The sequence below is a fragment of the Ambystoma mexicanum genome, chromosome 6p (genome assembly GCF_040938575.1).
Source record: "Ambystoma mexicanum isolate Mex_15411 chromosome 6p, UKY_AmexF1_1, whole genome shotgun sequence".
NCBI lineage: Eukaryota > Metazoa > Chordata > Amphibia > Caudata > Ambystomatidae > Ambystoma > Ambystoma mexicanum.
Genome location: NC_090935.1, coordinates 398,020,142 through 398,047,636, shown reverse-complemented (window position 1 = coordinate 398,047,636; position 27,495 = coordinate 398,020,142).

The following is a 27,495-nucleotide window of genomic DNA, read 5'->3' as shown; positions in this document are numbered from 1 at the left end:
CCTTGAATGGCTGGGAGGGACCAAATGAAATGCCCTGGGCAGTGTGACCAGTGTGTCCATGGCCACAGACCATGGTCATTGGCCCTGGAACCCTCCTTGTGGGTTGAGTAGCCACTGGGCCTGGCCTCATTGCTGACTTTGGGTGGCTTGGTAGGGCCTGGTGCAGAACCGAAAGCCATGTCCAGGCAATTTGGAAACGGTCTGTGGGTGTTATCAATGTGCTCTAGTTTCCAGTGATGTCACAAAAGATGTAATAAGTGATGCCATTAGTGATGTAATTTGTGATATCATCAGTGTGGTCATGGGCTGGGTACCGGTGAAGTTTCCAATGCTTGCTATTCTGTGGGTGTTATCAATGTGCTCTAGTTTCCCGTGATGTCACAGAAGATGTAATAAGCGATGCCATAAGTTATGTAATTTGTGAAATTATCAGTGTGGTCATGGGCTGGGTACCGGTGATGTTTCCAACTCTTGCTAGTCTGTGGGTGTTATCAATGTGCTCTAGTTTCCAGGGATGTGATAGAAGATGTTATAAGTGATGCCATAAGTGATGTAATTTGTGATATCATCAGTGTGGTCATGGGCTGGGTACCGGTGAAGTTTCCAACGCTTGCTAGTCTGTGGGTGTTATCAATGTGCTCTAGTTTCCAGTGATGTCACAGAAGATGTTATAAGTGATGCCATAAGTGATGTCATTTGTGATATCATCAGTGTGGTCATGGACTGGGTAGTGGTGAAGTTTCCAAAACTTGCTAGTCTGTGGGTGTTATCACTGTGCTCTAGTTTCCAGTGACGTAACAGAAGATGTAATAAGTGATGCCATAAGTGATGTAATTTGTGATATCATAAGTGTGGTCATGGACTGGGTAGTGGTGAAGTTTCCAACGCTTGCTAGTTTTTGGGTGTTATCAATGTGTTCTAGTTTCCAGTGATGTCACAGAAGATGTAATAAGTGATTTCATAAGTGATATCAGTGTGGTCGTGGGCTGCGGAGTGGTGAAGTTTCCAACGCTTGCTAGTCTGTGGGGTTCCATGTGTTAAAATGGTGGGAAAAATTGCTGTGGTTACAAAATATTGCGACAAAAATGCTGTGGTTTTGCCACCGCAATCCATGTAAAGGATGCAGGGGACCTCACCCGCAACTCCCGGACCCATTATACCATTTAAAGGGAGCGGGGGACACCCCTACAACCCCCACTCCCCTTAAATAGTACAACAGGGTTCACAATTACCGGGTAAAACTACAGCATTTTTGCCATGATTTTTTGTATAGGCTACATTTTTGCCGTGATTTTATCACTGCATACCGTCTGTGGGTGTTATCAATGTTCTCTAGTTTCCAGTGATGTCACAGACGATATAATAAGTGATGCCATAAGTGATGTAATTTGTAATATCATCAGTGTGGTCATGGGCTGGGTATCAGTGAAGTTTCCAACGCATGCTAGTCTGTGGGTGTTATCAATGTGCTGTAGTTTCCAGTGATGTCACAGAAGATGTAATAAGTGATGCCATACATTATATCAGTGTGGTCATGGGCTAGGTAGTGGTGAAGTTTTCAATGCTTGCTAGTCAGTGGGTGTTATCAATGTGCTCTAGTTTCCAGTGATGCACAAAAGATGTAATAAGTGATGTCATAAGTGATATCAGTGTGGTCATGGGCTGGGTAGTGGTGAAGTTTCCAACGCTTGCTATTCTGTGGGTGTTATCAAGGTGCTGTAGTTTCCAGTGATGTCACAGAAGATGTATTAAGTGATATCATCAGTGCTGTAATCTGTGATATCATTAGTTTAGTCATGGGCTGCATAGCAGGGGGTTCAGAGTGAAGGGGATGAAGTTCCCAACACTTGCTAGTTACAAGGGTTTTGTTGCGCTAAACCATCACGTTTGTTCATATATTCGATGAAGAAACTGTAGGGCTATAGGACTGTGTGCTCTTCCATTGGGTTCGAGGGCACAGATGCTTCACAATGCACTTCTGCATCTGGTCGGTTGCTGGGTGGCTGCACTGTGGGGTGCAGAGCAGTCCGACTATTGATGCATTCTTTAAGAACGTCAAATAGAGGGGGTAATTCATAGAATTTAGCGCACAAGTGGCGCACGCGGCTGGTGCACAGAGTGCGCGTGCGACAGTCTGCGCCAGCCGCGTGCGCCAAAACCCATTTTAACGCACAGCGTATTCATGGATACTAACATCCATAACCAGCCATGGCACAGAGTGGTGCAGCGACCCTGCAGCAGCACCATTTACGTCCCCAACTCCACCCCGTGCGCCAAAAACATTGTACAAATCCCCTACATGGCACAAAGGCCAGTGGACCAGCATAAAGCCCCCCAACCATGAAACCCGTGGAAAACTCCCCGCGCACCCCTCGGAATATGTGTACCCCGCTCGCGCTAGCGAAAACATGTGTAAAAGTCCACACGCACCCCTGGAATACACGTACCCCGCTCGCGCTAGTGAAAATGCATGTAAAAGTCCACGAGCACCCCCGGAATACAGGTAGGCCAGCAAAATCGCGTGTGAAAGTCCAGGGGCACCCGTCGGAATACGCGTACCCCGCTTGCACCAGTGAAAACACATGTAAAAGTCCCCGTGCACCCCTGGAATAGACGTAGGCCAGCCAAATCGCGTGTGAAAGTCCACGCGCACCCCTCAGAATATGCGTACCCCGCTTGCACCAGCGAAATCGCGTGTGAAAGTCCACGTGCACCCCTCGGAATACGCGTACCCCGCTCGTGCCTGCAAAAACATGTGTGAAAGTCCACGCGCAACCCTCGGAATACGCGTACCCCACTCGCGCCAGCGAAAATGCGTGTGAAAGTCCACGCACACCCCCGGAATACACGTACCCTGCTCACGCCAGCGAAAACGTGTGTGAAAGTCCATGCGCACCCCTGGGAACACAGGTACCCCGCTGCGTCAGGTAAAATGTGTGGGAAAAGTCCACCAGGTTTTGTGTCCTGTCTACGGGGCATGCCCAGGGGTGATGGGCTGCCTGCGGGCCATGAACAGGGGTGATTGGGCTGCCAGTGGGGCATGCCCAGGTGTGATGGGCTGTCCAGGCGTGATGGGCTATGAATGAATTCTGGGAATACCCAGAAGCTTAACAGCACGCAGTTAGCAGCACTGCGTGACACAGTCTAACACAGCTGTGTGGTCACTATGACCGAGGAAGATGGGGAGAACCTGCAAAAACAAGAATTGAGTAGTCCGGCATAATTGTTGGGGCTCTCCCCTTAAGTAACCGTTGTCGAGTGACTTTGTGGAAGCACAACACGGTCAAGAATCAGATATTGTGGTGTCAGTTATAGCTTGTGAGCATCTTTTAAAGTGAAGAGTTTGACAGGATTGAACCAACCAAAAAAGAAGTGAGATGGTTGAAGGGTACAGATGGTCCCCCTGATGAAGTTCTTTAACATTGTGGTGAACTGTATTGGTGAACGAAACATGTTGGGCAATTATAGTATTGTGATTTTGTGATGATATAGTATAAATAGTATAAATTGAGTTGGATTTCACCCCCGGGTAGCACTGGATGGGGTAGAACTGTATTGAATCAATGTTAGATGCCATGAGTGGTCTCCTTTAATAATAAGGAACCAGCTAGATTCCGACCATTGTGTGTCTAGAGGCAGAGTGTTCTCCTTCAAAATACTATACAGGATTTAGCTTTGTATAGGCAGGATGTCACAGGGTTAAGCACAACACAGGTTGTTTTATGTATGGTAATGGTTTTTATGAGACATTTTTGTATTAAGTTTTTTAGGAATTGTTGTATTTTTAGAAAATGTGTTTTATAAATTGTTATAAAGATATGTGATGTTGATGTAAATAAAATTGTGATATATAAATGATGTGTTGACTTAGCACCTATTTGTTACAAGTACTAGGTAGTTCTGGCCTGGGGGGCACCCGAAGGGGTAACCAGTGACGTGAAGTGATCTCTTGTTGTAGGATTGTCCACCATTGTTGTGTGAGGGGCCTGGTCATCACGTCATTAAATTGGCTCCACGTCTCTATATGGTTGTTGTGTGTTAAGCAGGGGTGATGGGCTGCCTGTGGGCCTTGCCCAGGGGTGATGAGCTGCCTGCAGGCCATGCCCAGGGGTGATGGGCGGCCTGTGGGGCATGCCCAGGGGTGATGGGCTGCCTGTGGGCAATGCACAGTGGTGATGGGCTACCAGTGGGGCATGCCCAGGGGTGATGGGCTGCCCAGGGGTGATGGGCTGCCTGCGGGCCTTGCCCAGGGGTGATGGGCTGCCTGCGGGCCATGCCAACGGGTGATGGGCTGCCTGCAGGCCTTGCCCAGGGGTGATGGGCTGCCTGTGGGCCATGCCCAGGGGTGATGGGCTGCCTCCGGGCCTTGCCCAGGGGTGATGGGCTGCCTGTGGGCCATGCCCAGGGGTGATGGGCTGCCTTCGGGGCATGCCCAGCGGTGATGGGCTGCCTGCGGGCCATGCCCAGGGGTGATGGGCTGCCTGCGGGCCATGGGGAGGGTGGATGGGCTGCCTGCGCGTGTTCCGGGGGTACGCGTGGACTTTCACATGCAATTTCGCTGACGTATGTGTATTCCGGGCGTGCGCGTGGAACTTCACACATGATTTGGCAGTGTGTGCCCTCCTGGGTGTGCCCCCCCTCCCCATGCCCCGCAGGTAGCCCATCACCCCAGACCATGCCCCACAGGCAGCCCACATGGCACTATGCACTCAGGAGCCCCGACACATGTCCCCCACCCACCCCCATTGACGGGCACCTGCCAGCAGGCCCCGACTCATGTCCGCCATACCCCCCACCCACCCCCATTGATGGGCACCTGCCAGCAGGCCCCCACTCATGTCCCCCCACACCCCACACCCACCCCCATTGATGGGCACCTGCCAGCAGGCCCCAACTCATGTCCCCTCACACCCCCACCCACCCCCATTTATGGGCACCTGCCAGCAGGCCCCGACTCATGTCCCCTCACACCCCCACCCACCCCCATTGATGGGCACCTGCCAGCAGGCCCCGACTCATGTCCCCCCACACCCCACACCCATCCCCATTGACGGGCACCTGCCAGCAGGCCCCGACTCATGTCCCCCCACCCAGCCCCATTGACGGGCACCTGCCAGCAGGCCCTGACTCATGTCCCCCCACACCTCTCCACCCACCCCCATTGATGGGCACCAGCCAGCAGGCCCTGACTCATGTCCCCTCACACCCCCACCCACCCCCATTTATGGGCACCTGCCAGCAGGCCCTGACTCATGTCCCCCCACACCCCCCACACCCCCATTGATGAGCACCTGCCAGCAGGCCCCGACACATGGCCCACCAAACAACATGTCCTAACAAAACAGACCCATGGCCCTAATGCCAACCCAAATCCTCCTTGCCCCCCAGTACAAGCATGCAACCATCCACAGCAGCCACTCCAAAATTACACATGCCATGACAGTCTTAAAAGAACCACCATGTCCATGCATAAATGCACAACAGAGCCACACAGTGGCAACACATGACTGAGGCAATGTTCATTGAGACATGCACAAAACCAATGATAGTACGCAACACCAATCATGAAGTTAGAATAATTGTATTAAAAACATAATGAAATTACATAAAGAAAATCAAACTTGAAAATCAATCAACAATGACAGATATTACCAAAAAAACAGAAAATCCAATGAAAAACAAAAATCCACGGCATGAAAAAAGAAAAGTGGTCCATCGCCAATGTCAAAATGAAAAAAATAATCCCAAAATAATAAAACCATACATCCATGGAAAATGTCAAAAAAGAAAGTATGTACAAGTCTTCAACTATATACAATCCAAGTCCAAAGGGTCCATGATCCCCAAAACAAATTAAACCTACCAAAAAGTCCTAGGAATAAAGAATGAATGAAGTGGAGCAAAGTCCAGTAACTCCATAAAAAACAAAAAACCAATGAAACCTAACACTAAAGAACTATGTATAAAGGCAGCGGGCAAGTGCAACGGCTCACTTGTTGATGTTCCGGGCCAGGGCATCATCGAACTCCACGTTGATGTCCTGGAGGCGGGCCTCTTCCCTGGCCTCGAGGTCTCGCAGGGATGCAATCATGGCGTCCTCCAACTCCCTGCGAGTTGCCTCGAGGCACTCAGCCCACCTCAATGCCCTGCGCATGGAGTTGTCCGCCCTGACCATAGAGAGCCGTGCCTCCTCCGCCCACCACCCCTTTTCATCTATCCGCTGGCCCAACCGCTGCCACACGGAAGACACTCCCAATCCAGGGTCCTCCTGCACTCTGGCCGATTCCTGCCCCTGTGATGTTGAAGGCCCTGAGCCATCATCGCTCCCACCCTGAGCCTGCTGCTGCCGTGCATGTGCCCTGTAGGCGATGCCGGCACATCCTCCTCTTGCTGGGGTCCAGTTGTTGGGGTGGCCACCCCTGCTGGACCTCCGACTCCCGACTGTGGCAGGGATGTGTCCTCCACCAGCCTGGCCGCTGGGTCAGGGGCAGCTCCACAGGGTGCCCAAGTGATACTTGGGCAAGAAGATGGCACGGAGGACGATTGGCACATAGGGGGTTCAGTTGAGGGGGTCGCTAGAAGATCCAGCACATGGAGGAACCCAGCCTTGGTGACCTGTCCTAGTAGGCTGACGTGGTCAATGAGGTATTCAAAATGACGTGCATTGTCCTCACGAGAACCCTGCACGTCATCCCGAATACCACATTGAAGCAATGCCATCCCAACTAGGACAGGCTCAACACGACCACGGATTGCCACGTCTACAGGGAGAGGAAGGACAGTTGTTGTGTGCGCATCCCCTCCCTGAAAATGGGTCTGGACAAAGGCATCCCTGCTGGTGCTGGATGATGCAGTCACAGGATTGGGGACAGGATTACACACAGGCACCTCCGCGGCGGCTTGTTCTGCCTCCTGTCCCTGCCCCTGGACTGCACCAATAGCACCAGTGGAATCCCCCCCCTCCAGGCCCCATGCGTGGGCCTTCCACGGCCTCCTCCTCAACCGATCCCCCCACCAACCTGGATGAATCCGTGCCATCTTCCTCCATAGGCCCCTGTGGGGGCTCAGCTGCCCCTACTGCTGCCGAGGAGTCCACCTCCAACCTCCGCCTCTTGGTCCTCCCCTCGGCAGCTGCGGCCATGGACGCGGCACAAGTCTCCTCACTCCCGGAAGAGATGACAACGTGGTAGGAGAGCTGGGCCTTGCGTCTCCGGCTGGCAGTGGGATCTCTGCCACTGTGCTTCACAGCACCATCTCTGCCCTCTTCATCAGTCAATGCTGCAGACAGGGAGATACATAACACAGGCATCAGGGCACTGTACAATGGTCGGGTACACACATGACAGTTGCACATGATTGTCAGTGTCAAACTTCACAGATGGCATCACACTCCCCAACACTCATATCATTTTAACCCACACACATGCACAAATCAACAGGTATTGTGCTGCAAGTAGCAGCATCCATACACACACAACAGCATGAATATCCGAAGGTTGGCATGACGTCACAAGCAACATGGGGAGTGCCAAACCCATGCACACACTGACACAGACAGGCATGCATCTGTACACCTCCACCACCTGTCACAGTGCACGATTCGACAACTATGTGACATCTGCCTATCAGGTTCCTACATATCTGTGTCACATGCATCCATGGCGTATCACAGTCGCACACATGTCAAACACACACATGCACATGTATGCTGTACACGTACATGAAGGTGGAACCAGCATCCACGTGTCACACCCCAACCATGCCATAGTACATACACAGAAATGCTAACATGTGTGCGTCTCCACATGCAGTTGTGCATCATGCACTGGACCACATACACCATTGATGTGCATCACACATGACTGGACTCACATGTGCAGGCTCATGTCCCTGCACATACACATCCATACATGGACCTTTCCAGACATATGTCCAAGCTGCACACTCCTGCCACACCTCAACATGCACTGCATTCAATCAGTACGCATGGACACTTACTGCTCGACTCTGGACGGGTCTGCCTCTGAAGGACCTGGAGGTGAAGCGCTGGGCGTATTTGTTCCAGGACCCTCATCTAGTCATCGGTAAGGCAGACCCAGCACCCCTCTGCATCTGCTGCCTCCAAGAGGTTCCGGGTCTTCCCGAAGGTCCTGGACCAGAAGTCCTCACAGTGCTTGTGGACGTGTGGTAGGTCCCAAGTTGTCACCCCCTCCGCGTTGATGGCAACCACGATGTCCATCCAGATCCTTCTCCGTCCATCCTTGTCGGAGCGTGGTCTTCTGAAGATGGCATCATAATGCACCAGGACTTGCTCCACCAGGATGCCAACCTCTCCTGCTGTGAAGCTGGCAGCCCTCTGCCTCTCTGGTTGGGGGTTGCCAGTGGTCTCTGATGGTGTTTCCCCCAACATGGCAACCCCCAAGGCAGGTGTGGGTGGGCAACTGGGTCCTGGTGCTGGGCTGTGGAGCGATGGAACTTCAGTCAGGAGTCTTCTGTTCCAGCAGGGGTGGTCACAGCAACTGGACCCCTGCAGATGGCTAACGTGCAGGCACCAAATAGCAGGGCATGTGGCCAGCAGGCAGGCAGGCAGCAGCAGATGGCTGATGGGAGTTGGCTCGGGGCTGCGGGGGGCAGGAATTCAGCCTTCTGGGCAGGAGTGTGGTCTTTCGTGTGTTGTTGCGTGGCCAGCTTGATACGAAGTGATTTGGCACGTGAAAAAACAGCACGTCAGCATGTCATTCGAGGAAAGGCCCTTAGCGCGTAAACCCATATGTAACGTAACACGCGCAGGCGTTTCCCTCTTCACAGGTGCATAGTGATTCAGCACATGAAAAAACAGCGTATCCGCATGTTAATGTGTGCAATTCGAGGAAAGGGCCTAAGCGCGTAAGTGACGTGATGCATGCAGGCATTTCCCTCGGCACGGGTTAAAGGTGAGCGGGCCCAGCAGTTCACTGTACGTGCCTTTCATGGAGACCGACGCGTGTGTTGCTACTTCTGGTTGTTTCACGTACCACCAAAACTTCACAGCGGATCAAGGACGTATCTCTTCTTTTGGTGGGGGTATTGGCTGCGTGTGTTTTTCATTAACACGCTAGTCAGATGGTGAGTCGCGCACGCTATTTTTCCCACTGTGGATCCCCCTGTGTATCGCTTATCCGTTTTCGAGGTCATAGCAGCCTGCGTGTCCCACGCGTATGTGTTTTTCGTGTCCCTGGATGCCACCCCGTACTGCAGGAGGTTGATTCCACACACGTGGGTTACCGGAGGTTGCGTGCACCGTTTTACTGCAGTTTTGGGGTGCCTGAGCATTGTGTGACCCGTCACTTCATCACTGGGGTCACATACAGCCTTGCAGGGGCACAGGGGTGCTGTTAACATCTAGTATCCCACCCACTTCACCCCAATTGCCCAGGACAATTGTCGTGTACACCTCCCATTGGCACTACTACATCTGTGCCGGCACTACTACATCTGTGCCATGGTTGGGAGGCCACGAAAGGTGAGGGGCGCCTCAGGTGGGCGTCCTCCATGTGGTGGGCGTGGTCAGGGACGTGGTCGGGGTGACCAGGGAGTAGGGGGACTCCAGGGTGTCCAGGGTGGCTGCCGAGGGGGAAAAGGCAGGGGTGCGCCACCTCGGCAGGATGTTTTGCCATGTGTTGGGGCAGTCATGCCACCACCCCTTGTGGCTCCGGGAGATGCAGCTCTTGCATCTGGCACTGGCACCCATGTGACCCAGCAGTCCGTTTCATCAACTGCCACGGGCCCAAGGGTAGTGGTAGCTGCAGCTGCAGCTGTGGACACCACCACCCAGGCTCAGGGTCGGCCAGCGCATGCTGCGTTGGCAACTGAAGAGTCCCAGGAGGTCAGGCGGCACACAGTAAGTGCACGCAGGGCTGCCCTGACCAAGGCACATGTCCCTGGGGCAGTATTGTCATCTACTGCCCCGAGCAGCCATGTCTTGGCAACTGCATGGGCAGATGCAGCCAACACCACCTCGGCTGTGAGTCTACCATCCAGGGCAGTCCCGGCCAATGACCCTGGCACAGCAGATGTTGCTGCGCAGGCTCCAGTCAAGGGCACCCAGCAGCCACTGACGCAAGTCAGGGTTTCTGTCCTTGTTCCACCTGCCACTCCCTCGGTTCAATCCACCAGCACCACTGCCCCTACTGATCAGGACGGCATTTGCCAGTCAGGGTCTGGACCACTGTCCAAGAGGAGGAAGGTTGCACATGTACAAGAGGCTGGGACCCCAGACACGGCTCCGGCCTCCGACATGTCGAGGAAGAAGCCCTTCTGCAAGCAGGAACTGGACTTCCTTGTGGACTACGTGTCGGGACACAACTGTGATATGCTAATGGGCCCGAATAGTCCCACTACGGCTGCCCAGCGTTTGTCCCACTGGAAGCATGTTGTGGAAGGTGTCAGTGCATTCGGACATGAGGTGCGCACAGCTCAGGAGTGCAAAAAGCATTGGGATGACCTCCAATGCTGTACTAAGCTAAAGCGTGCCTCCAAATATGCCATGACTGGGCTGACTGGCGGTGGGCCACCAGCTCAGGAGGAAGAGCTCACTTCGCACGAGTTGATCGCTGTGGAATTCATACCGGCAGAAATGTATGAAGGAGTGGGAGAGATGCTGGACTTTGACGCCCCGTCCAGTGAGTGTTGTTGCGTGTTTGTCCAGACCATGTGTGGTTTGCTTGTGTGATGTGTTGTGCTTGACTGCCACTACATGCTATGCGTCCATGGTTCTCATATGCGAGTCATGCAATGCTTCACTGATGCGTGCCTGCTGTGCAGGATGCCGGACATGTAGAGCAGACAAGGACTGTCCTCATCACCACACCTGCACCCTGCTCACATGCTAGTCACTCGGCTGCCCATCTGGTCCATGTTCCAGCTCACTGGCCTTTCTGCATGTAGCCTGGGGTGTCTTTCCACTCAGCACTGGGACTATGTCATTGCATGGCTGACGTGTGTGTTCTGCCTGCATGCGGTTACTCCACGTAGGCATGCTCCCTTGCCCCTCCACCCCCCTACATCCCAATTTCACCATGGCACTGGTGAGTATCATGTTGGAGTACTGCAATGGCCTGTTCAACGCTCCTGTGTACATGCACCCTTCCCCCTGCCAACCTGCCAGACACATGCAGTGGGGTACATCCTTTGTCCTTGATGCAGGGCGTCTCACTCGGACTGTGCAGATGGCAGATGCTCCGCAGGGACATGAGTGCCCATTCATGCTCCATGTGCATTCCATGCATGCCCCTATGTGTCCTTGCCAGGATGATCATTGTAGTACGTGTCCAGGATGACATACATTTAATGGCATTTGATGATCCATTCCATGCCCACTCTGGCTCTGTCCTGCATCACGCACATGTTTAGGGTGTCATAGTCTGTGTGGGGCACAGGCCTCCCCCTGTTTCAGGCCCCTTGACTCTGTTCAACTGGTGTAGTGGCTTCTGCACACATGGGTGTACCACTGAGGGTTCATCATGTGTCCTGCTTACAGTCCAATTCTCATCTGCTGTGTTGTCAGTTGACTCAGATGATGCAATTGACGTTAGTCAACACTGTCTGCCAATAGACAGTTCTCTGGTCACCCTTTTGCTGCCATGCAATGCCTCCCTGCATTGCACGTGATGCCTGAACTTGCCCATACACTGCCTTCATGTTTATTGATTGACATCATAAAGTACTTGATCATGTAGATAGTGGGTAATGTACACATGTTCTGCACTGCATCAACCCACATCTGAGCCGTGTTACACCGTTCTACATGCCTACTCACTGCTGCAATGTCAAAGTGACCTGGCATGTATGTTCAGATTTTCATCCCTTCACTGTCATGAATGCAACGGGACGCATGTACTCAGTATTGGAACATCCTAGTGGGTGTTTAGCAAAGTTGATTGGTCAATCTGCGGCCTATACCAACTGGTATAGGGCGCAGATTGATTGTAGCCTGCCAATCGGATTGTAATGACTGTGGAGCTGCCTTCATGTGTGTATGTGTACACTTTCACATACATCGAAGCAAGCAGCATTGTAGCTGCTTGCTTTGCTGTATAGGTTGCTGTTCATAATCACCATACGGGTGTATATGGACACAGGTGTTCTTGAACAATTTCACATGTACATATGCAAGCAGCTTCAACGTTGTGTAGTGCAACATTGCAGCTACTCACTCATGTGTGTGTAAAGGTGTTCCTTTACATATGTGTTCTCTCTAGCTTTTTTGTTGTATGAATAAAATGTAGTTGATTAATGTTATTGCTGCTGCGATTTCAGCATTGCGTCCGTTATGTTCAACTGGCACAATACTGAAGGTGCACTGTGGTGCAGCATGTGTACGCCCAGGCCCACTTAGCTAATCTGCTGGGGCATGGCCATGATGATTTAACACACTGAATAATGTTTTAGGGCACAATGAATGCACAATGTGCTTGTCATGATTCATGCACTCATGTCCCCAGCCCTCCAAGATGTCAGGCTGCAGCCAGGCCACGATCACCTACATGGCCCTCAAGGGCCTCTCCATCCTTCCAAAGACCCACTTGGAGTCAGACTTGACGCTTGTGGCACCAGACTCACTCACTCCCATAGGATAACATAGGATAACATTGGGGATTGGACTTGTAGTGCATTGATGGGGACAAGATGGATGCCCCCACATATTTCGGTTCCCAGAACTGCATGTGCAGTCTAGTCTTTTGGGTGTGGTTCAGCCCAGAGACACCTGGGATACCCAGAGACTATTTAAGCCACGCCCATGCTGAGAAACATGCTTTGCGTTTTCTGCACCTGCAGCGTGACACTCACCGTGTTTGGATCGGTCTCCAGTAGGCCTGCATCTTTCTTCTGCGCTCAGCTCCTGCAAGAACAAGAACACCGTTAGGAACAGCCTTACCTTGCAGTGCTTCTGCCCATCATTCAACGCTCCTTCTGTTCTGCGGGCATCTTCGACGGTGTCATTCCCAGCCCGGCACGCCGCTTCCTGAGGAAAAGGAAAAAGAACAGAAAAAGGGCATTAGTAAGCATTCAGCAAATCTTCGCTTATTTTTAAAGACTGTACGAGCTTCAAACGCTTACCTGAATCCCAGCTGCTCTGGGGGAACTCTGTCGCCAGAACTTCTCATCCATCTGCAAGAGGGAAAAGACACTCCTGGTTAGCGTGAAAACATCCAGAGGTGCCGCATACCGCGCTTACTCACCGCATTTCTTCTTCATAACCGGCATCCACGCTGAAAACATTGCGGCACTTAAAAGATACAGAAAAAGAACTCAGTTCAATACAAATAGGAAAGGGTCGCATCACGCATCACGCTCTCACTCTCCTTCAGCGCTACTCATCTCAGCAGCACGTCGCCATCCCCAGACACCTGCCATCATCTAAGGAAGTAAAGGAACAAAGTTAGAGAACTGTTCAAAAGACTCATTATACTTACTTGTCAGACTCTTGCCAGTAAAGTAACTAGGCAGCAACAAGCCCGCATCAATCAACGCGCCCCTGCGCTGAAAGCAGGACGGAGAGCACACTTTCCAAGAAAACAAGGTGAGCTGTGGATCAAAGGGAAGGGTTGGACCCCGGGGAAGAAGGGGTTCAAGCACACAGAGAAAATAGGGAGTTAAACTCTACCAATCCTCTGTTTCAGGCTCAGTCTCCAGTTGAGTGGACTCCAGGGAAGGGTTCGAGGTCGTAAGAGGTCAGAACAGGCTGAGTGACATCCCCGTGGATATCAGGTGAGCGATACGGTGCTCAATCAGGCCCTGAGGGGTGTTCTGGAGGCTTCATGGCCGGCAGCTCGGACCGTACTGTGCATTATGGTCCCTCATACCTGGTTGCAGGCCCTCGCTTTGCTCGCAAAAATCACTATGTCTACATGGCGCATGAGGCCCGGTTACGGGCCGAGCTGCAGGTGGATGAAGCTGTATTGTGATGATGGTTTAGTGATGCATGTGTACATGCATGTTACATGTGTCATGGTGTGTTTTGATTCACTTGCAGCTGTGGCCATTTTGCAGTTCAGACATGCTTATGGTATGTGCCATCTGTTTGTTGCCATCTGTCTTTTCCGCCTGTAACATGTGCCTGACAGAGGTGGTGTGTGATGGAGGTGATATACTACATTCTGTACATGGGTAGGCTTTTCTATTCATACACATCCATTTCTGCTTTTGGGATGTGTTTGCATATCAATGCCACTGAATGCATGCCAGAATTCCAGATGTGTTTGACATGTCTGCTTCATGCGTTGGCTGTTGATGTGATGTCTATGGTTGTGTGGGTTATGTGCTTCTGACATGAGTACTCATGATGTTTTTTCAACATTGCAGATGATGACGCAATGGAGCCAGAGGATGGTGATGTCATTCCAGACACAGGGTTGCTATCACACCAGCAACCCAGCACAAGTGGGGGTCGAGGGGTGGTAGGCCACGAGAACCCATTTGTGCTCCGGCTCATCGTGTATAGGGCTGGCAATGAGTCTAGCCTGGATGATCACTCTGACGACAATGTTGAGTTGGATGCGCGTCATGTCCATTCGTCTACGGTGAGTGATTCTGATGTGGACGATCCTCTGTCCGTGACACCTGCACTTAGGGGCCAGACGGTGTTGGAACCTCCGCCTGTGGTGGATCGGGATGCACGGTCACACTCCACACCAGTTGCTGATGTGCCTGGGGCATCACATCAATGGAGGGGTGTGGTCCTGCAGCCGCGGGCGGTGTCAACCCAACAAGGACCGCGGCTCCTTGGGTCCTGCGGGTGTCAAGCCCAGCAACGCGGTGGCCGTGCGCCACTGGGGTATACTGAGTGGGAGCAAGCCAGGGTTGCCAATTCTGAACACCAGGGGGCAGCAATTGATAAGATCACTCAGAGCATGGAACAACAGGAAGAACTCTGTGTTACACCTGCTACCTTGCAAGAGGAAGCACGGGTATCACGTGAGGTTCTGCATGCTGACCTACGCGTCATCGCCGCACAGAACCAGGCTCACCGGTCCCGCAGACTTGCTTCCGATGAAGGGCAAGCTGTGCATAGGCGTGGTCAGGGTACTGTACCACGTCTGCCTTTTCAGTCAGAGGGTGAGGAGGACAACAACTTATCTCCCACACAAGTCGGGCCGTACAGGCGGTGAGCCCATGGAGTTTTTTTATCTCAACATCATCGCATGTGGGTGTTGAGGTGCACCCTGTACGTCCCCCCTCCTGGGCGACTCCCCCCCCAGGTCGTATGTGGCCATTTTTTATTTTTATAGTTAGTTTAATTAGTTAATATAGAATAAAATTGTTTGTCTATTGTACATTCATGTGACGGTGTGGTGCTTTGTGGCTTTTGAAAGCATCCACTGTCTGTTCCAGCTGGGCCCTTCAAGCTTGTCTCGTGTATGTTTTTGCAGCTTGGGGTCCTGACTCACATATGCCAATCCTGCTTCCCCTATCCATGGGCTTGCAAGGATGGTTCGGTGTTACAACCATTTACACAAGGGCATTGGACTTTTATCATATCTGTGGCCTATCTGCCGCTGTACTACCTGTGTTAACACCCCTAGTGGGGTTTATGGATGTTTTCTCCACAGCATGTCTACAATACATTTTGGTGAGTACATTATTGAAATGTCCATTTATTGATGTTGATTGTGATGTATGTTCTTTTCTTGCGTGTCTATGTGCTTGATGCACTTCATGCTGTAGACAGTGGCCTGCACCCTTTGGCTGTCAAAGTCACACTGATGGTGGGAGGGGGCCGGATGTTCACAATGTCATGTTGGTACATGTTGAGTTCAGCCCCTGGGGATTGTGGCAAAGGAGGATGCATTAGGAATGTGACCCAAGAGGCACAAGTCACGGTCCAGTCCTCACCTGAGATGTCCTCCTATACTACTGCTATGCTCCATTCCGTTTGGACGGCACGTTGTGTCTGTCTTCCCTCTTGGTCTTTGATGCTGCCTGAGGGTGTACTTTTCCTACTGGACTACTGCTCTTTTACTTGTTTTTCACACTCTGGTGCCTTTAGTGCTTGTTCTTCTTCCTGCTACTGTCCTTGTTGTCGATCTGTTCACCTGTCTCTCGGGCTGTTATTTCCACATACTCTTACACTGCCTCGGTTTGCCTCTGTACAATTCTGTTCAACAGCATCTTTCTGTCGCTCCTCCCATTTTTCATCTATTACATCCATGCCTTTATGTTGGCTGTTGGCTTTTACCAATGCTTTTCAAGTGTTGTGGCTCTTTACTTGCTGTCAGCTTTTTCCAGCTAGAGGCATACATGGAGGCCCTGAGGGATGACCATGATTCCCTCCGATCTACTCTGGGTGTGCTCTTGATGTCCCAGAGGCAGCGGACAGAGGAGAGGTTGGAGCAGATTGAGAATAGCATCTCGGCTGAGCTACGTGCTTGCCAGGAGGTGCTCCAGATGTCATGCCAGGCCATGCAGGAAGAACTCTGTGTTACACGTGCTTCCTTGCAAGAGGAAGCATGCGTATCATGTGACGTTCTGCACGCCTGAACTACGTGTCATCGCCACACAGAACCGGCTCACTGGTCCCACAGACTTGCTGCCGATGTGGGGCAAGCTGCGTATAGGCGTGGTCAGTGTACTGTGCCATGTCTGCCTTTTGAGTCAGAGGGTGAGGAGGACGATGACTCATCTCCCACACAGGTTGGGCCGTACAGGCGTTGAGCCAATGGAGTTTTTTTTATCTCAACATCATTGCATGTGGGTGTTGAGGTGCACCCTGTACCTCCCCCCTCCTGGGTGACCCCCCCCAGGTCATATGTGGCCGTTTTTTTATTTGTATTGTTAGTTTAATTAGTTAATATAGTTTAAAATTGTTTGTCTATTGTGCATTCATGTGACGGTGTGGTGCTTTGTGGCTTTTGAAAGCATCCACTGTCTGTTCCAGCTGGGCCCTTCAAGCTTGTCTCGTGTATGTGTTTGCAGCTTGGGGTCCTGACTCACATATGCCACTCCTGCTTCCCCTATCCATGGGCTCGCAAGCATGGTTTGGTGTTACATCCATTTACACAAGGGCATTGGACTTTCGTCATATCTGTGGCCTGTCTGCTGCTGTACTACTTGTATTAACACCCCTAGTGGGGTTTATGGATGTTTTCTCCACAGCATGTCTGCAATAAATTTTGGTGAGTACATTATTGAAATGTCCATTTATTGATGTTGATTGTGATGTATGTTCTTTTCTTGCATGTCTATGTGCTTGATAGCGTCATGCTGTAGACAGTGTCCTGCACCCTTTGGCTGTTAAAGTCACACTGATGGTGGGAGGGGCTGGATGTTCACAATGTCATGTTGGTACATGTTGAGTTCAGCCCCTGGGGATTGTGGCAAAGGAGGATGCATTAGGAATGTGACCCAAGAGGCACAAGTCACGGTCCGGTCCTCACCTGAGATGTCCTCCTATACTACTACTAAGCTCCGTTCCATTTGGACGGCACGTTGTGTCTGTCTTCCCTCTTGGACTTTGATGCTGCCTGAGGGCGCACTTTTCCTACTGGACTACTGCTCTTTTACTTGTTTTTCACACTCTGATGCCTTTAGTCCCTGTTCTTCTTCCTGCTACTGTCCTTGTTGCCGTTCTGTTCACCTGTCTCTCGGGCTGTTATTTCCACATACTCTTACACTGCCTCAGTTTGCCTCTGTACAATTCTGTTCAACAGCATCTTTCTGTCGCTCCTCCTGTCTTTCATCTATTACATCCGTGCCTTTATGTTGGCTGTTGGCTTTTACCAATGCTATTCAACTGTTGTGGCTGTTTACTTGCTGTCAGCTGTTTCCAGCTATCTCACATTCTCTGTGCCTTTCAAGACTTCTGCTGTCTCTGCCTTTCTTTGTTCATGCTATCAATGATTGTTTGGGTTTCAACTCAATCATCCTGTTGTGCCAGCCTCCTTGGTTATTTTTGACTCATGTTCCAGCTCTACCTGTCAGGGTACAGAACCTGGGGTTGTGTGGGAGGAGGTTGAATATAGGTCTCAGACATGGCCCAGTAACAACCAGCATGAAGACACACACAAACTTTCCGGCCTTATTAAAAAGCTTTTATGCCCTTTCTGCAGGAAAATGAGCCTCCAGACTACCTTTCCCAGCAGACACAGAGCTAAGAACTATGAAAACCTGGCCACGTTGGGTGGTGCACACGTGCGCATGCGTGCTCAAGCAGAAGCACGGGGCTTGTGCTCAGATGTCCGACAGAAGCAGACGTGTTTCAAGGAGCTCCAAGCAAGGTGAGCATCACAAGGGGCCATGACCCAGCCGACCTTCCTCCAGGCCCCTCGCACATGCAAGCTAAGTAGCACCAGTGCTGGGGAGCTTGGCCAGGCGTTGGGGAAGATGCGCACAGTACAGCTATGCCGCGCTGAGGACCAAATGCCAAGAAGCTTTCCAAGTTGTCAGGGGCACACACATGGGGCATCGCCCACATCCTCAAGTCCCCCCTCCTCCATAGAAGCTAAGTTATTAGCGCAGTAGTGTTCCTAGCCACAAACTAATACAGCGCAAGGGGGGGCACCCAGCGACGCACAAACTCGAGTGCAGTGCATATCATTGCAACGTGCGCAACCTGTAGAAATCCGCGGCTGGCAGAACATGACTTGTACTGAAGTCACACCTCGCCACACACGTCTAGCAGCTCACCCAAGAACCAATCTATCATGTGTGAATCTTAACACATTCGTCTTCCATTTACCGCAGGGCCACGTGCGGCTGCCTTACCACATTAAAAGTGTATGAACCATCACGGGGGCAAGCAAAAGTATACGAACAAAGCAGCAGACAAGAATGCTTGTTTGGGGAGCTGTCACTAAGTTTGAGGCATGAATGGTGTTATGTGTGCGTGGGGAAAACACACACAGAATAGTAACTCATGCTCTCTTTGCAGCATTGAATTGCTCCTGTTACCAGACCTGAGAGTGCGCAGGCAGTAGGCCAGCACTCACCCAAGAGATAAGTCTCACTTTGGCTTGCATTTGACCCATTTTTTACAATGTGCATAAAGAACATGGTTTCTCAGATTGAGTATGTGTGATTGTCAATAGTTGTATTTTGTATTTTGCCTACTTTACCTTGCCCATCCACCTCCCCTCTCCTGATCCTCTTTCCGGTTATCCTGAATACCGATGCCCATCCAAACAACGGATCCCTAACCCTCTTTCCCCGCCGGGGTCTCTGATGCCTGTGTAAGTTTTACAATTGCAGGTGCCCAGACTGCAGAGGGGGTGGTTGGTTCTTGCCACTCTTGCACCTGGAGACCAGAGCTGTGACACTACCCATCAGTTGTTGCATCCTCATTGATTATTGTGTACTGAAAATGCTACTCATCCTGTTGACCACAAAAGTGATGGGTGGAAGGTTTCAAATTAATCTAAACCACTGGCAATTGCTCTGGGCAACCTTCCACACCACCTTTTTTTAGCCCGTCTGCGCCATTGCAAAAGGGGACCAGCCATGTGCAAATCAGTCAGCAGCTGCTGCCACCGAAGGTAGCAGCCCAGCCCGAACTGCTAGGCCAGGTCCCCTCTGCACAGAAAACCAATCAACCCCAGACATGTTTCGGCCTTGTTGGACCTCCTCAGTGAGGTGCGGCCTGGTTCCCTGTGGCGCAGCGAGCAAGGGACCCACGTCTGGGCATACCCTCTCTCACAAGGAGAAACAAACTGACCACAAAAGTGATGGGTGGAAGGTTTCGAATTAATCTAAACCACTAGCAATTGCTCTGGGCAACCTTCCACACCACCGTTTGTTAGCCCGTCTGCGCCATTGCAAAAGGGGACCAGCCATGTGCAAATCAGTCAGCAGCTGCTGCCACTGAAGGTAGCAGCCCAGCCCGAACTGCTAGGCCAGGTCCCCATCCTGTTGAACCATTGCTGAACTATGCTACTTTGGTTGTTCTTCTATCATTCTGCTTGGACATGTGCTTGGCCATATTCTGCGACTTCAAGTCATCTACTGGAGACTCTTCCAGGGTTTTTTGGTGGCTACAGGCTTTTGCCCTGGTTTGGGGGCTTGGCTCCTTGGAGTTCTCTGCGATTTGGTATTTTTACCAGTCAAGGTGGCCTCTGAGGGGGCTGGACCCTATTTACACACAAGGTAGAACAAGGAAACCAAGGGGTAGGTGGATCTTGAAGCCAGGTAGACTAGAAGAAAGAAGGCAACGGAGCCCAGACACAGTTCTTCAGAAGGTTATGGTGATAAGTAAATGAGGGAGGGACTTTTGTTGTCGGACAATACGCTTGGGTTACAGTGTTTGGGCACTCTCTGACATTCTCAGTGTGGGGTACTATGTACATGATGTGTTCTGCTGGTCAATGGATGTTCCTGTGTTGGGTTTACTTTTCAGGTGTCAGGGGATTGTTGTGGTTTGACATACTGGGGTGTACACATGGGCAATGTTCACATGTGATGTGTACAGGACACTGAGGGTCACTTTATTTCACATGCATGTATTGAGTGCATGTCCCTACTGACACACACACTTACACAATGCTCCACCACACATACAACCACCCTTCCATTCCCACGCGTACACACAGATTGCCTTCTCTGGCATGCTGTGTCCCTGCAGTGCATGATCACTTACCATTTGGAGATGGTGTACATGCGTCAATAGGTTTTTTTGTTGCTTGTCCTTTTTATATGATGCTCAAGGTGTATCCCCAACACAATGGCTGCTCACTGTGCTGTGTGCTGAGCAGTGTGTTGCAGGAGACACACACAGCACACAGTTTAGGGATTAGCGGATTTGGCTTGGCCAATGTGCATGACAACATGCATTCTGTCTTTTGTTGATGGTACCACTGGTGGCATGCATGTGTGTATGACTTTGTGCACTCCGCAGGGGTGGGAGTTTAGGTGAAAAATTCAGCCACAAGCTGGGTCCGGGCTGCCTCACCACGTGCCCTTTCCCCTCCCATGGGCAGCACCTGTGCCTGTAGTTGGGGATGTGGAGGCACCACCATGTCCACCGGTATGCGCTGCTGTGTTGCAACATTTTGCAGGACACATGTTGCCGCAATGATCCTGCACACTACTGGGGGTGCATATAGTAGCTGCCCGCCAGAGCGGTCTAGGGAGCGGAAGCGTGACTTGAGCACTCCAAATGTACGCTCCACTATGCCCCTGTTGGCAATATGGGCAGCGTTGTATCTTACCTGGGGTGGTGTGGTGGGGATCCATATTGGCGTCATCATGTGGTTGCTCAGAGGGTAGGCACTGTCCCCTGGGGAGGTGAGGATGGTTGTCATTAGTTGGGTTTGTGTCTATGCACATGCATGCATGTGCATAGACATTTGTACTCACCAATGAGCCATGTGTCGCCATGCTTCGCAGCTTTCAGGTCCCGGCTCAGGGCGGAAATTCTGTATATGAAACTGTCATGGGTAGACCCAGGATAGTTTGCATAGACAGAGGTGATGATTCCATGGTCATCGCATACAACTTGTACATTGATGGAATGCCATTGCTTGCGGTTTCGATAGATATGCTCAGTGACCCTAGGTGGACCTAGGGCCACATGGGTGCAATCTATGGCACCGAGCACTTTGGGGAAGTGTGCCACCCTGCAAAAGTCCTGGGGTCATGATTGGCAACACCTGGTGTAGGCAGCGTGACTGCGTGGCCTGTGAGACATACCCCAACTATGGCAGTTGTCTGCTGAAATGACCCAGTGGCCAAAAAATGCAGGACATTGAGCACCTTTTCCAAGGGGTTCAGTGCTTGGGAGCACGAGGTGGGTGATGTAAGGTCATCCTCCCACTCAGTGACCAGGTCTAGGATGATATGGTGGAAACCTATACTTGACATAAACCTGGTCATCAGGCATCCCAAAAAGGCTGGTCCTGGGCAAACAAATGCAGGGCCTGGCTATTCTCCTCCTCTTGCGGTGTCCCACGATCACTGCTGCGAGAAATGGTACATTCATCATAGCTGTATATGCGTGTTTGTTGTTTGCGTGCACTTTTATGCAGCACGGGGAGGCTTCCGCCTGCCTTCGTGTGGCAGACGTGTTTATGCCTGTGCGTGTCTTTTGGCGTGCGCTGGTTTCCCATATTCAATTCCATGAATACATATTGTTTGCGTGCGTGTGGGCGTTCCGTGTATTTCCCAGCTGTACTTCCCCAGTTACGCCTTCTTTTTCACACGTTGTTCCCCATTCCGCATGTTCCGCCCCATGTTCCGCCCCCTTTTTTGTGTGGTGCTGACGCTGTGCGCTTTCGCTGTGCGCGTCGCGCATGGCGTACCGGATGTTGCAATGACGCGTGTGCCCATGTGCGCCACCTGCGGATTTCGAGCACATCCCGGGGAAAACACGCGCAGGGCCTTCCATGAATCGCACGCGTGTGCGTGCGCTTGCTTTTTCACGCTTGCGCCAGCTAGCGCCACATATTTCAGCGCACATTTGTTCCATGAATCGGCCCCTGTGTATCTACAAGACCACATGCAATGTGCTGTGCCAAGCAGAGCAATCCACCTCACAATGAATACAAGAATACTGAGGGCACGCTGCAGTGATCCGCACTTCATTGATGAAGAACTCTATGGTGAGCATTTTAAAGCATTGTAAGAATGAAGCACAAATGGCCTCTTTTTAGCTGACTCTTACAAAAATAATCAACTCGGTCGAAAATTCAAAGGTAGCCGTATCTCATTTTAATATGACTGTCCAAACCCAGGAATTGATCACCAATGCACAGGTGGCTAATGCAGCTGAAATCAGAGCGTACAATGGGGAATGCAGTTACGTAACACGTCAGTTTAAACATTATGCCTAACTTACTCATATATATCATCCATTCATGGCAGAACCTCCAAATGCACATTTAAATCCATCGATTGAAGTTTGCATTTGCTGACTATTTTTGTCAGTTTACTATGTTTGACCTGACAATTTACAGACAGGGGATTATCTAGCATTGCAAGAGTGGAGGGGGTGGGGGGAGCCACGAAAAAAGTCATTTTACTTTTCCCCCCAAATGCCCCTTAGAATATTCATGTAAAACTGACACACAATCGTTCCTGCTGCCCATATGATGACTTGACTCCGTACCTTCTCAACATTCGGACAAGAGGGGGACATGGAGCTGTGTGCTCCTGCTCTGCTCCTTATTGGGCCTGCAGTGCAGTCAACGGCCTGGAGTGGGACACAGAGCATGCTCCTGCTATACCCGCCCGTTGTACATGTAGGGTGCAGAACAGGAGCATACGGCCAGACTGCTGTCCGTGTTCTGCTCCAGACTGCTGTTCTATAGGCAAACAGGCTAAGCAGGAGCACACAGCAACACTGCTGTCCTGGACAGGATGCCCAGAAAAAATGGCATGCCACAGTAAGAAAGGGATAGACTGGCTGCCCCCAAATGCCAGCCTAGCTAAACAAATAATAACACATACCTTACATACAAAGCTCCTAATTTGCATAAGGATTACAACAGAAGGGACTTCACAGAAAAGGACATTGCAAGAAGCATCACCATATTGATATTTGGATGCACCATCGAAGTGACTTTAAAATAAGTTGCCATAAGTAAGCCAAGTTGCAAATAACTTTGTGCTGCAAAATACCTAAATTTCACTATTATTATATATGGAGCAACTCTCTAGTCATTAGGCTTTCTTTTTATAATAGCATGATATATTAACATAGGTTATGTAGTGAATCACTTGCGGAGCTGCTGATAAAACACTGCGATTAAATGATTTGCCCATGATCACACACCTTGTTTAAATGGTGAAACCGGGATGTGGACAATTTAAGCAAATGAACACTTCTCCACATAGTCATAGTCATTATGTCATAAAGTATGCAGCATTATGCACCCTTCTCACTTCTGATTCCCTCCACATTTCTTAAGGGACAAAGGTCCCTGCTGATAGTCCCCCCTCCCTCCCATTGTAAGTTCCCTTAGAGAGGCGCTCTGCTGTCTGGACATCAAACAGGAAAGGTGTCCTGCTGCCAGGACAATGAGGGTGCTGAGCAGGAACATCATGCTCCTGCTTGGCACCCTCATTGTCATGGTCTGGCTTTTGAAAGAGCCACTGGGGGACAGGCTGACCCCCTTAATCCCTCCCAGCTAGGTACGCCACTGCTTACCGATGTTTCCAAGGGTAATTACACACCTATGAGCCATGTTAGAACTCTGAAACATGACATGCACGCTATATTACTATCATTGTCTTCTCTAGACCATTAGCCTTTTTCTGATAGGGGATATTAGATTTCCATTAACACTTGAAGCCTTATTTGTCTAACTGGGAACTGCTGTCAGAAGATGTTATAAAGCAGGGAAGCCATCATTAACTATGGTCCCGTTGGACTCCACACAGGAGAAGCACGTTTTCAGATGGTTATAACTCTGTCGCCGTTTGATGAAACTGCACACAACTTTGCAAACAAAGAATATATCTAACTCTAAATGCATTTTGCAATGTTTTGTGCAATTCCACTAAGTTATAGGGCAGCATACAAAAGTTGCAATTGTTATGCAAAATCTTTTTGAGAATTTTTGCTATCACCTACACCAAAAACTGTGTGACGGATTAACCACACATTGGTGGTAAATTCTGCCAAGTGCTTCCATTCACAATCATAGGTAGATCGGTTGAAAATCTGTGTGCACTTTAAAAGAAAATAGAAAAGGTGGCTGAAATTGAGTTCGAGATTTCCCAAGCTTCTGGGCCACTTCGCAGAACTGTATACCACAGTTGTGTATCTTGACGGCACCGTGAGTCCTCAGACCTGGTTTGACATCACTAAAATGCAATATGAATGGCTACCTGGAGTTATTCTAATCTGTTTGGGCCAGGTGAACGATTTTTGTTCTGGTCATGGTGGTCTGTGGTTTTCACATCCAGTCTATGGATACGACATTGAAAATAAAATGAAAAGGGGTATATTCAGCTCTCAGCAGTACACCTCCACCATTGGGTGCTTTACTAGGGCCTAAGTGGTGGGCAAAAAGCAAAAGAAACCAGCCATTTTGACAGTAAAACCTGTAATTATGTGTTCTGATATGTAGACACAGAGAAAACCCAGAATTGCGTCTGCAGACCTAAATCGGGGTTTGGGCAGGCCTGCAGACCTGGACAAGGGGCCCATGGCGTTTGGGTCTGTGTAGGACCTGCAGATCTAAAGTATGCTTGCGAGTCCCGAGCTGAGTCTGTGCAAGGTTGGTAGATGTGGCTCTGTGTCTATGCAGGGTCTAGGGACCCAAAGATGTGTCCACAGGCCTGAAGGTGGGGTAGAACCTGATCTGGAAATCTCAGTCCAGGCGTGCACACCTGGAGGTTATCTGAGAACCTGAAGTTCAGTCAGAATCAGGTCTGAACTAGGTCTACAGAACATGAGCTGACCCTGTGTGGTGCCTGTGGACACAAAACGGGTCCTGCAGACCCAGACCTGAGCTGGATCTGGGTGCCTTGGGCTAAGGCTGCTTACCTAGTGCGTGTTGTGCACTGTTCGCCTGGTTTTCAGACCCCAAAACAGTTGTGTGCTCTGTCTGAGCTGTGTGTGCAGATCTGTAAACAAGGTCTGGCGACCCAGGGTTTGTCCTAAACCGGTGCCGCGGATCATTGGTACTGATGGTTGTGCGTTACTCATGGCCAAACTCCAAGACCCAGACACATCGTCAACTGGCCATTTCAATTGGCTGAGCACATACTCAGTGACCACATTGGGTATCCTAGAGGTGAACAGGCAATAGCTGAATGTCATGTAACTATTTGGAACAAACATGTGGAATCCACATTCAGAAGCATACATTTAGCATACACATTTGGAATCCAAATACTCCTTAACAGTCAGAATACCTATGCAGAATCTGAATGGAATGTGAATACATGCTTTGAATACACACTAGGAATACACAGTTGGAGAAAACATTCTGAATATGCTTCTTGTCGTCACGTGATTCAATGCATATGCCTAATCTGCCAACATGATTATTTATGTAGTCCACACCTACTGCGTAAATCTGAATTTGATATGCTTTTTTTTTATTTTAAATAGTGATGTAAGCACGGCAGGTCCGTTTTTCAGTGGTTAGAGCATTCACCAGTTCCAGCTAGGTGTATGCCAAAAAACGTTCCCTTTTTGTCATGGCTTGGCAGTTCAAGAACGATGGTGTTATTAAGAATGTAAAAAAATGCTGTTTTTAGCCTCCTGCCATTCATTTTGCAACAGAGAAAAAAATCAAAATGTCTGCACGGCACAGGGCAAAACCGCTCAACAAAATTGGACCAAATGAGTAACAACTTGGGCAAGAAGCGTTAACTCGATTTCCGGGAGTGACCTGGGGTTATTCCGTCAAGTCATCTTAAAAGTATTTGTGGGCAAGTGGGTCCCACCTTCTCCCCAAATTATAGGTACATTTTTCCCATGGTGCGTTGCAGCAGAGAGACCTTTCACAAATGAAAAAGCAGCCATTTTTCGCCCAAAATTCTATTGCTAAGAATTTTTGACTTGCTCTATGGATTTGGATGAAATTTCCCAAACTAAATGTTTGTCAAGGTGTCGTCCCCTCAAACCCCTCAAATAAAATCTACACATTTTGGAAACAATATGTTAAGAATGAAAAATGTATTAAGAAAAGAAAACACCACTGTTTTCATTCCATTCATTTTCCCATAGAGAAAAAGTGTAATTTGTGCTCAAAGGATTGACTTAATGTCCTTGACTGGTTTAGGGTAAATTCATCCAGTACTATTGAACAGAGAACGGAGTGCCACCTGCTCCTTAAAATCTTTATATCAGCCTTGGTGCTTTGCAGCAGAGAAGCTGAGAGGGGCTAATAACTTTTGACTTGCTGGATAGATTTGGATGACATTTTCCAAACAGCAAGGTTGTCAAGGGCCCGTTTTTGAGCCCAGTTTGATTAAGAAATGGTATTTTGGCAACTTTATTATTTTATCAGTCAGTTGTAGTAACACAACAAGCAACAACTGTGTGGCCTAGGTTGGCACGTCATACCTTACTATCCATTTTTTGACAATGAGTTGGAAGGTGACCATGCTGGTCACTCATGCTAGCCATGCCTGCACACTGCTCCACTCTGCCTGCATGACGTTGGTGCACATTCTCTACCTTAATATAACCAGCAGCACCGAGGGTCAAGGTCAGTGAAAAGACAATACAAGAAGCCCTCACTGCAGTGTTTGACAGGACATTAGTTCAGTAATGATTTAACCTGTATTTGTCCATTAATTCGCAGATGGAGGAAAACACGTTTGCTCTTTTGTCTGTGGTTAGATGGTCAATATGTTCTACTTGCTCTACTTGCCAGTGATATGATATGATAGAATATTTATAACGCAGCGCAGACTGGGACTTGAACCCGTGGAGCTCAGTGTGGTCTATACTTCCAAGGCAAGCACGTTGCCACTGAGCTATCCTTCCAGGCTAATTGAATTAGAGCAAAATGTTAACGATGATGCATTTTAGAGAAACACTTGAACATTCATGCAATTTCGAGCCAGAAC